Below are 11,617 nucleotides of genomic sequence, written 5' to 3'. Positions count from 1 at the left end.
CTGGCTGCGAGCTACAGAAAGACAGTGGCAGGGAGCCGCCCTTGCCCCTGGGCAGGTGTGAGTGCCTCCAGAGTCTAGGCTTCCTTCCAGGCTGTGCAGGCCCCATCCTTCGAGCTGGCAGCCCCTTGAAGGCCTGGAGAGGAAGCCCCAGGATGCCCCGAGAGGACAGGCTGGGAAGGATGCCCTCTGACTATACAGAAGGCACTGGAGGTGAAGGGAGAGCCCCCTCCCCAAACACACAGTGGGCCCCTCGCCTCAGGGACAGCTGGGACTCAACCCTCCCACTCACCCCGGCACCTCCAGGGGCACCAAGTCAGTACACCTGCAAACAAACACGCCCAACCCCTGAGATCAGGGGCCTCTGTGGCGGTACTCCCCAGGGCCCTGTGGGGACAGGGGACAGGATCTGATGCTTGCAAGGGTCCTCTAGAGGGTGCAGGGGACCATGGCTGGCAATCAGATAGGCATGTGTGTGCATGTGTGGGTGTGTGAGTGCTTTCTGGTTTTCTTATAGCAACTCCAAGTTTTACCAACCTTTTAAAGGCTTAAGTCTGTCTTCTCACAACCTGAACCCCAACAGCACTTCCTGGAGCCTTGTAACCTGGTTTCTTTCCCCTCCTTCTCTTCCTTCTTTCCGACTTCCTTTAATTTGAGAGTGCGTTGTCAATATATATTGTCATACAAATGTTCAGACTCTCCGACCTGTGCTACTCTTGGGCTGAACCATGAGAAAGTGATTCAGGTGACCCCAGGACACCTACACAGAGAGCTTCAGAGGGACGTTATTTCCTCCAGGAGAATCAAATGTAAGTGGCCAATGATTGGAAGTGACTTGGGTGAGTTAGGGCATGACCCCTGTGGAATATGACACAAGATTGAAAATTACTGCAATAAAGTCTACAAAATATGTGTACTATGTCTTATGTGTCAAGTAGAAAAGAAAAAGAAAGTGAACACATGGGATGGCTGATGCTATAGTGATATGGGGATGCAAGAAAACTAGGGGGAGGCGGAGACAGACACACACAGACACACACAATGCTCATACATGTGCTCCAGGTGTGATGCAGGTGGGATCCCCTGTGTTTGTACCCCACCCCCACCTCTGTGCTCCCCTCCCCACTTCACTCACCAGGAGTAGAGATGCACCCTGGGAATTATTGATATCTATTGATTCTCCTCATCTCTAGGAACTTACAGTCTGTTAGGAGAGGCTCATTAGCAATTTCAAAAATGACAAGTGTCATGACAAAGTCCTAATCAGGTGGGGTGACCCTGGGACTCACCTGGAGAGTGTTGAAGCCACATGACCTGCCCCTGGAAAGCCAGACACTGTGGACTCACCAAACGGCAGTGTCTCACCCAGTGGAGGCCCAGGAAATCTCGATTGAAGAGATCACTTGGACCTGAAGAGTACACAGGTGAACGTCAGGTGGACTGGTCAAGGGAGGGAGAGATGACCTTCTGGATGAAGAATGAGGTGTCTGTGAAGCACAGAAGCAGGGCTGTGGGGATAGGACGTTCAGCTCCGAGCAGCTCAGGTCAGAGCTGACGTTACTCGACCTGCACCTGGTATGTCCAGCACAGAGGCAGGGTTTGCCATAGTTTTATTACAGAAATCATAAAAATTTTTAAACAAAAGTTTCAGAGACATACATGAAATGGCATACTATATTCATGGATAGGGGCACATGTTATAAAGATGACAGTTCTCCCCAAATTGATGCATAGATTCAGTGCATTTCCTATCAAAGTCCCAATAGGATATTTGATGGGACATGCTGGGATTGGGCTAAAATGTTCATGGAAGAATAAAGGGATATCCAGGATATGCCAGGAATATCCAAGCCGTTTCTAAAAAGAGAGTGGGATTTCCCCACCATGTGTTGGGATCACCATGACATTATAGTAATTGAGGCAGTTAGAGGTTATTGTGCAGATAGACAGCTGGGCACCAGGGCTGGATAGAGACCCCAGAAACAGGTATGCATGAGTAGAAGGGAGAGCAAGGTGAGTTGGGGGGGTGAGGGGAGATACTCTCAGTCAGTACAGCAAGGAAAAAAGGCTACTCACATCAAGAAAGATGCATGAGGTTAGAAACGATTTCATAAGTATGGCGCACAGGCTTGGGCTATTGTACCAGTCAGAGCCCTGGCAAGAAACAGCATACTCAGAATGGATGATTTGTGGATAATTCTAGGAAGAGGTTATTTACAGGGATGTGGGGAGTGTGAAAGGAACCCAACACAGGACTCAGGGCACTCTGGGTGATAACACCAGGGTCAGCGAGGTGCATCTGCAGGAACCCAGAGGAAACTGAAGTGAGTCCTGAAGAAGCTGTGGCCTCTGGGGAGGGACCCGTTGACCCTCAGTGACCTTGAGGGAGCACCTGGGTGTCCATCCCCGGCCTCAGCCAGCTCCTAGCCTTGACTCTTGCTGGCACCTCCCAAGGAAGAACCTACCAGAAGCCAAAATGCAGCCACCAGGGTGCAGACCACCCTCCCACCTCACCTTGGCCATGAGAGGCTCCAGGAGAGTGGGAGTGGGAAGTGACCCTTGCAACTGGGAGGGACCAGTCCGTTGGCTGCACTGGGTTACAGGCAGAACCAGTGGATGCTTATTCCTGGGCTTAAGAAAAAGTAACACACTCCCACACAGCTGCAGCCACTCGAGGAGGTGGGGGAAGGGGAGCATGAGGGGGTGGTCCTGGGTAAAGGGCTGCCACAAGCCAGCTCAGTGCTGCAGCCTGGACAGGGCGGGCTGGGCAGCCTCTCCATTGTTCTTGCTTCCTGAGCAGTTCCCACTGCTACGGGCAGGATTACAAGACCACAGCCTCTTCCTGTCCCATAACAATCCTGCCTGTCAGCGACTGCCCTGGGAAGGGTCTAGAGCTCCTCAGAGCTGGAGAGAGCATGACCTCAGCAGAGGAGATCTCTGGGGAGAGGATGGATGCCCCAGGGCCTGGATCCCTGCCTCCAACGGGAGCTCCTTTTAAGGGCAGTGCTGCCCTGGAGCCAGCTGGGCCATTGGTGGTGGCGGGGGAGGTTGGCCCAGCTGGTCCAGGAGCAAGAGGCTGGGAGTCTTCACACTGCCCAGCCTCCCCTTCCCCAAGGACCAGGGACAGTGTCCAGAAGACACAGAGAGAGCAGAAGTGGGCGGAAGTGATCACCAGCCTGGCGCTGCTCACGGCCTGGCCCCTGTCACTGCTCTAGGGCAAGTCATGTTGGCTTAGAGGCATGAGGTTCCCAGGAAACCTTCCGGATTCCCAGAGCCCTGATCTGATGTGCAGATTCTTCCCTCCCACCCAGAGAGAGGAGAAAGTGCTCAGATCTTCAAATATAGCAAATCTTCTTTCTGGAAGCTTGTGGCACAGATAGGGAGCTTGCCAGGGCCCAGAAGTGCCCGCCCAGGGTGTCTGTGCCTGGTGAACACTGGCCCAGGCACACTCACCCACTCCTGCCCACACTCGTGTGCCCTTGTGCACACTAGTCCTCTGTGGGCCTGGCCATAGCCGCCTCTGTAGGACCCATACATAGTCCACGAGGCTGGCTCCGGCCAGGCCTCTAGCTTCAGGGATCTCTGTGTTACAGGTGAAACAGAACAGGAAATAGTTAAATCTGATGGAAGACTGACATCTGTGAGGTTTCAGAAGTTCTCGTGGGGTCGATCAAGTGTTGGTGGGGTTGTGTTCTAGGAAGTAACCTCAACCCTGGATCAGACTGCACTGAGCCTTCACTCTGAGGGGAACGGTCACATTTATATCAACCAGGCAACAGATAACCTGCTTCTATTGAGAGGCTCCTCATCTGATATATTGTCGATGCAGCAACGTGAATGCTTGCTGCAGGGGGATCTGGTCCCTTGTGACCCAGAGTCCAGGCAGCACTTCAGCCTTGCACAGGGTGGGGTGGGGGGGGGTACGTTGTTTAAAGTGAAATCCCCAGCAGATGCAGAAAGGAGGGGCCGCTTAAACTTTGAAATGGACATCCCACAGCCTCACAGAGCTGGAATGAGAAGGCAGAGCCAACCACTCTACATCAGCTGGGAACCGGCACTGGGACAGGAGCTGACCAGCTCTCCATGCGATGACTGACCATGACTGCTGACCACAGGAACACACAGAACTGACTGGTGGTTGCAACAACTCTTAGAGAGCAGGCAAACCTACAAGGGCAGCCTTTGTGAATCACTGGTTTGAGAGCATTTTTCTTGAAAGAAAACTCAGAGATGAGAAATAACCAACAACAGCTGTATTGTGGGGAGGCGTGTTTCTCCCACGCTTCAGTTCAGTTCAGTAGCTCAGTCGTGTCTGACTCTTGGCGACCCCATGAACCGCAGCACGCCAGGCCTCCCTGTCCATTACCAACTCCCAGAGTCCACCCAAACCCATGTCCATTGTGTTGATGATGCCATCCAACCGTCTTATCCTCTGTCGTCCCCTTCTCCTCCTGCCCTCAATCTTTCCCAGCATCAGGGTCTTTTCAAATGAGTCAGCTCTCTGCAGCAGGTGGCCAAAGTATTGGAGTTTCAGATTCAACATCAGTCCTTCCAATGAACACCCAGGACTAATCTCCTTTAGGATGGACTGTTTGGATCTCCTTGCAGTCCAGGGGACTCTCAAGGGTCTTCTCCAACACTGCAGTTTAAAGGCATCAATTTTTCTGCACTCAGCTTTCTTTATAGTCGAACTCTCACATCCATACATGACTACTGGAAAAACCATAGCCTTGACTAGATGGACCTTTGTTGGCAAAGTAATGTCTCTGCTTTTTAATATGCTGTCTAGGTTGGTCATAACTTTTCTTCCAAGGAGTAAGTGTCTTTTAATTTCATGGTTGCAGTCACCATCTGCGGTGATTTTGGAGCCCAAAATAATAAAGTCAGCCACTGTTTCCACTGTTTCCCCATTTATTTGCCATGAAGTGGGGGGACCGGATGCCATGACCTTAGTTTTCTGAATGTTGAGCTTTAAGCCAACTTTTCACTCTCCACTTTCACTTTCATCAAGAGGCTCTTTAGTTCTTCTTCCCTTTCTGCCATAAGGGTGGTGTTATCTGCATATCTGAGGTTATTGATATTTCTCCTGAAAATCTTGATTCCAGCTTGTGCTTCCTCCAGCCCAGCATTTCTCATGATGTACTCTGCATATAAGTTAAATAAGCAGGGTGACAATATACAGCCTTGACGTACTCCTTTATCTATTTTTGCCCATCAGAACCCTGGGCCTAGTGGGTGCCTATGGTCTTCTACGGCTGAACTCTCCAGGACTGCTGCTCTAACTAAACAAAGGCTTCAGGGAGGTTCTCCAGGAACAGGCTCTGGGGCTCCACCCAGCCCGCGGGAGTCAGTGGGCCCTGGGCACAGCAATGAGGGGCAGGTGGGGACCGGGCCTGGCAGGGCACCCTTCTTGTGCATGATATGAAGCAGCTCTCCACTCTGCCCTGTGAAAACCAGTGTGGGTGGCTGGGTTCAGTCACCCTCCAGCTCCGCATGAGCTATGGATCCCTGGAAGGTGTGGAGTGGCGGGTGAGGGGGCACTTCCCAGAGGGCTCTGATGGTAAAGAATCTGACTGCAATGCAGGAGATCCAGGTTCGTTTCCTGGGTCAGGAATATCCCCTGAAGAAGGGAATGGCTACCCACTCCAGTATTCTTGCCTGGAGAAATCTATAGACAGAGGAGCCTGGAGGGCTACAGTCCTTGGGGTCACAAAGAGCTGGACACAACTAATCGAGTAACACACACAAAGGAAAGATTTGTCGAGGATGCGTCATTGGCCGCTGTCCCCATGGAGATACTATGTAAAAATAGCTGGGACTTTTTCAAGGTCACAGCGATTCTCCAGGTCTATTTTAGGGCAAAGTGAGGTCTGATATGCAAGCGTAGGGGACTCTGTGGAGGAGGCCTGGACGCCTCCCAGCTCTCCAGTGGGGCCGAGTTGATAGATTTGGTCTCAGAGCGTCTTTTATCTGCAGAGCCCTTCACGGAGCTGGGCATGCAAACGAGGAACACATGAAGGTTAAGGGCTTCCTACAAAAGAACCTCCAGTAGGACAGCCCAGGTGTGTCCCCACCTGGCACCACAGCCCTGACACCGCAGCAGGGGGGCTGCAAGCAAGGGCCGCTAGCTAGTCTGCCTGGAAGCCCGATTTGCTGGCTGGGAATTCTTTCTGCAAGGACACGCCTGACCCGAGTGCCGGTTCCCAGGGATGACCTTGCTGGCGCATGCGGGGGGCTGCACGGACAGATTCCTCACATAGCTCAGGATCCCCGGGCGGGTGGGAGCCCAGCACAGGGGCGGTGCTGGAATCTATCTCCAGGGACTGATAGCTCCTTGGAGAACACATCTGTGCATTTTCCCCGGGCCCCTCCCCACTGCAGGGTCAGCTGTCATGGGCCACAGCCGTGAAGATGCAGAAATGGATAAACTCTGTGTAGGAAACAGTCTCTCCGGCTTTTGTTTCCATTCTTTTAAAACAAAGTTGTACCTCTCCATGGAAAAAGAAGGCCCGGTTCATGCAGAGACACATCTGTCGACATCTGAGTCAGCAGGGCCGCGCCTGCTAGCCCCACCTCTGGTGCTCCAGGGAGTGTCCGCTGCATCCAGGGCACCTCTAGAGGAGGGCGTGGCTTCTGTAGAGAGGGCCCACCTGGATGGCACATCCGACAGGCATGGGCCCTGCACCCCTGACCCTGTACCCCAACACCCTGTGCCCTCACTGCCCTGCACACACCCCCCCCCCCCGCAGCTACATCCCTGGCTCTGGTCCAGGGCAGGGCCAGGGAACCGGCAGGTGGCTCTGGCAAGAGCCTTTGTGAGGAAGGAGCAAAGGTGGAGCAGTTTCCTGGATGCACCGATGGCTGGGAGGCACGCGTGCCACCCCGGCAGTGCTGGTCCGACCCCGGTGCAGGACCCCATGGGGCAAGGTTCCTTGGGCCCCTGGAAAATAAGAGGCACTTTCTTCTCCTCCTTCTTGGAGGCGCCTGTGCCTCAAAGCATAAGTTTCCTTTTGTCTTTTCTGAGAAATCACATTTTGTTACGGGAAAATGAAACCTGAGAACTCGCTCCACCCAGAGCCGAGGGCAGATAAACAGAACAGCACGCACACGGGTCCTGGGCAACAGGACAGTCCCTCCCCTCCCTACTGCCCCTCACCAGGCGTGCATGCACCTGCACACACCACTTACCCATGGTGACCCGCACCCCCGGGCAACCACCGTGTCCTCCTTCCCAGACTTTCTGATATTTGCATCACTAACCGTGTTGCCTTTGGCACTGTTTTTAGTTGAGTTAGAGAAACCAGACACCTCCCTTTCAGTGAAAGAGATTTCAGATCCTATCTGGTTTTGCTGTTTCGTTTCACCTAAAACATGCCTCTCAGGCATGAAAAAAGCACTCTGGTTCTGGGAACCTCCACATGCGAGGGATGTAGACTCCCTTACTGACCCTCTGGGGAACTCTGAGAGGGATTATCTGCCTTTGCAGAGGAAGAGGCAGGGGGTGGTGGGAAGGAGGGCTGAGACCCTGTCCAGGCCATAGGGCCTGCATGCATCCCTTTCATGCCAAGGTCCTCTCCACTGAAGCCAGGGCCACCTGGCCAGGTGCTCAGCCCCGTGGCACTGCAGGTGGTCACCTGGGAGCTGAAAATCCATCAAAGTCAGGCCTCCCAGAGGGGAGGGATCTGGACTTGGGTGGAGAAGCCTTAGTGGTCACACTTAGCGCCTGGTAAAGGTGCTGTGTGGCCAACGTTGAGGACCCTGGACCAGAGGGGGCGAGACCAGAGGACGGGGGAGGGCAAGGTAAGAGGTCTCATGGAGACAGGATTGTCACCACCTGCCTGGCGGAGAAAGACCCCCTTGAGCTTCACCCCTGCCTCCAGGCACTCTCCAGCGACACAGCCTCCACGTGGGGCTCCTTGCCACTGTCTCAGTGACCGACTACCTTCCTTAGGGTCAAGCCCAGGGGCACTGGCTGCCAGCCTCAGGGCCATGGCAGGGACTAGCCTGTGTCCATCTTCGTGTGGAGACCAGTGAGCAGCCAGCACTTCGGCCGAGGCTACCACGGGGCCTGGGGGATGGATGTCAGAGAGGAGCGGGGCCCACAGAGGAACAGAGGGACTGAGGACCGCACACCTGCACCCTCCTGTAGAGAGCAGGTCAAGCTGGGCCTGGACCAGCAGGGACAGGGCTCGGCCAGCAGCAGCAGCACACAGGCTGGTGGGCCATGGGGGCCTGCTGGGGGTCGGGGCCTGAGGGGGCAACGGGCAGGGCCTGAGGTGGCCCAGTGCTCCTCAGTCAGGCCTCCCTCTGGAGGGCGGTGGGGGGAAAGCCCCCTCACGGTCGCAGGGCCCTAGGCCCCCTCCCAGCTCCCTTTGCTGCCCCTCAGAGCGTCTGCTCCACCCCCAAGGTCTCCGCCAAGACCCGCCTCTTCTGGCTTCTCCTCTGTCCCAAGGTCCTGGGGCCACCGCAGCAGAGTCCTACACGCCAGGTGAGTGGGAACGACAGACATTCGTCATCTCACCGTCTGGAGCCCAGAGTCGAGGTGCCGCAGGGCCTCGCTTCTTCCGCGGCTGCTGGGAGGGCCCTTCCTGCGGCTCCAGCTGCTGGCAGCTCCCGAGGAGCACCCAAAGACACCCTCCGCCCCTCATCTGTGTCCAGTCCGTGGCCCCGCAGCCCCACTTCTTCTGCCTGTCACGTCTCCCTCCGCCCCCGCTTCACAGTCACTTGTGACGGCCTTCAGGGCCCACCTGGAGAGCCCAGGGTAGTGTCCCACCTCAGGACCCTTAACTCCATCCAAATAAGGTCACACTCGTGTGTCCAGCAGGTTAGGACTCAGTGTCTTTGGGGCCATCTTCCACTGAGCAGCTCCTGGCAGTTAAACCAGCCTCCAGGGCACTCTCACCGGGACGGAGGCTGTCCCTGCAGGGTGGTCACTCCCTGTGACCAGGGCAGATGTACGCCCCTGTGGGGCCCACCGCTTCTCCTCCACTGACCCGCATCTGCCTTCAGGGAGCTCGTGGTCCACACAGAGGCCCGGCTCCCACCAGCTTCATCCTGTGGGGCCCAGGGAGGGTGGCCGGCTGGGCACCCAAGGAGAGGAGGCTTTTTCGGAGGGTTGTGGGTGGCTGAGACCTCAGTGCAGTGGCCGCCATTCGGCTGTGTGCTCCCGATGCCTCCTAGCTGGTGTGTCCCTCAGGGGCAGAGAGGCCGGGTCCCGTGTCCTGGGCCTCATGTCTGGAAGCCAAGCAAATGTCGCACAGGTCTTCCGGAACCTGCCCAGGTTGAGTATCGCTGTTAAGGACTCCAGTTCCATGTCACTGCGGGCGGGCACATCTCACCTCCTGGCTGAGCCCCCTGCACCCCCTGCATTACCACCCCTAGCCGTCCATACATGCCACCCCATTCTGTCTTCAGCTTGTGCCTCGTCCTTTAGCAGCAGTTGTCTTTGTGCCCAGCTACCCACCAGCCGTAGGCCATCCCTGTTGTGAGGGGACCCACAGGAGGGGACTTCCAATTTGGGCCCCTGGGGCACGGGGCATGTCCTGTCCTGAGGGCCATGGACTCTTCTGGGAGCTGGTTCTCTTCACGCATCAGGACCATGGGTGACACATCCGGAGACCAGGATGAAGCTCGAGGCTGAGACCAGACACGTGGAGCCACGCCCTGTGACAGAAGCGAGTGGGCTGCCCAGAGAGGTGGGGAGTGTCAGCCTGGCCCCTAGTCAACCCGAGTCAGACACGGATGGAGGTCAGCTGGCCTTTTGGAGACTTCGGGGAGGACAGACAGGAAACGAGCGTGTGTCCTCCAAGGAGGCAGTGAGCTCAGGGGTCTGTCAGAGGGGCCCTGGCCCCACTCCCTGTCCCTGGCGGGGCCCTTGGCACCCTTCCCTCTCTGGGGGGATTGCATCCATGGCCTTATAGTCGGCAGGCAGACAGCAGGCTTGGGGCTCAGGATGACTGGGTCTGTGGGGCCTGGAGAGATGCAGGCGGGAACATGGAGGCAGCAGCTGGAAGAGGGGCTCAGGTTGGGACCCTGAGACATGGGGGTAGAGGCAAGACCGAAGGAGGGGGCGGGAGGCCTCCCAGTGACCCAGGTGCCTAGACCCAGGGGAAGGCGGACAAGGTACCTGCACCCGGGGGAAGGTGAGTGGGGTGGACTGGGGGAGGACTAGGCGCTTCAAGGGAATGGGGGTGGGTCCTATCTGGGAGCTGGTTTGTGAGCCCCACCAGGTCTCAGCCCACAACCCGACTGTCATGCACAGTTGGGGTCTGGATGAGGCTGGGGGAGGGGGAGGCAGCCTTTCTCCTGTCATCCACGGGGGGTACTGGGGTGAAAACCACAGGCAACACCCCCTGAAGGCCGATGCACCAGGACTGGCCCAAGGGCTTGTGCAGTCTAATTGACTCAGGGTCCTCCATGTGGTTTGGTTTAAACTTTCAGTAAGAGTCCAGCTCGGTGACATGTTTGCTGATGAAGACCATTTTCTCCTCCAGGTCTTTAAGGGAGAAAAGCAAAGAATGGGGCTGGCTGGAGCCATTTCTTTGTCCAGCGGGGAGGCTGTGCTGGCGGTAGAGGTGAGGGAGGCTCCCTTGTACTGTCCCCTTGGTGGGTAAAGGCCTTCCTATGCTTCCTGGAATGTGGCTTTTATTTTGTAACAAAGCAAATGTTTTAATGTTTGTTTTCCTTTAACAAGTAAACTTTGGCTCCAGCAAATGTCAGAGAAAATGCAGCAATAAACCCAAATATTCATGATTAATGGAGGGAGAAAAATGATCCCCTCCTCACCCTCCCCAAAAGCTGCTCCCAGGTGGGACTTTTCAGGGAAAGTCAGCCCTTCAGAACCTAGGCCAGCTTCCGTTCTTTCTAGAGAGAGCATTTCTCTGGCCTGAGGGCCCTGTTGCAAAATCCCCTAAGCTCTGAGGAGGGCCTTGCAGGCAGCCAGTGCCTGATGTCACATCTCAAAAAGCTCAAGACAATGCCTTAATCCCCAGTGCCCAGGACACTGGGGAGTGGGAGGCCTTTCCAAGTCTCGCATTGGGGCAGGGGCCTGGGCCTTCAGACTCATCTCCCAACTGACCAGTCATTTCTGCCAAGAGCAGCTCCCGGAGGGGACCCTGCAGAGTGACAGCACCCAACAAAGACCCCCTAGGTTGTCAGGAAGCCTTGACCTCAGAGCCTCTTGGGGGATGCCCCAAACATGGTCCAAGATGGTCCCCCAAACCAGCCTGTGTGTCTGGGCTCTGAGTCACTTCAAGGGAAACCCAGCCGGACAGAAAGAAGGCTGGTGTGGAAGGAAGCATGGATACCTGGTCTGCCAGATGCACAGGCTCACACACACACGTGTGTGCAATCCACACATGCTCATGCACATATATATCTTCACACCTACCCACATGTGCAGAGGCTCACACTTGTGCAACCCACTTGTGCACACATACACCCCCTCACACCCACGCACGCATACACACACACACTCCTAGGGCCTGGCCACTGATCTTGACTGGCGTCCCCAGCATTCTCAGCTCCTCACTACTGTCAACAGAGCCTGTGGTCACTGTGGAAGGTCAGATGAGGACACTGCAGGCCCCAGACCCCAGAGCACAGCCCCGCTTTGAGGTGG

Source organism: Ovis aries, chromosome 1, assembly GCF_016772045.2.
Source record: "Ovis aries strain OAR_USU_Benz2616 breed Rambouillet chromosome 1, ARS-UI_Ramb_v3.0, whole genome shotgun sequence".
Classification (NCBI taxonomy): domain Eukaryota; kingdom Metazoa; phylum Chordata; class Mammalia; order Artiodactyla; family Bovidae; genus Ovis; species Ovis aries.
The sequence above is the reverse complement of the archived record's forward strand: the minus strand, read 5'-3'. Positions refer to the sequence as shown.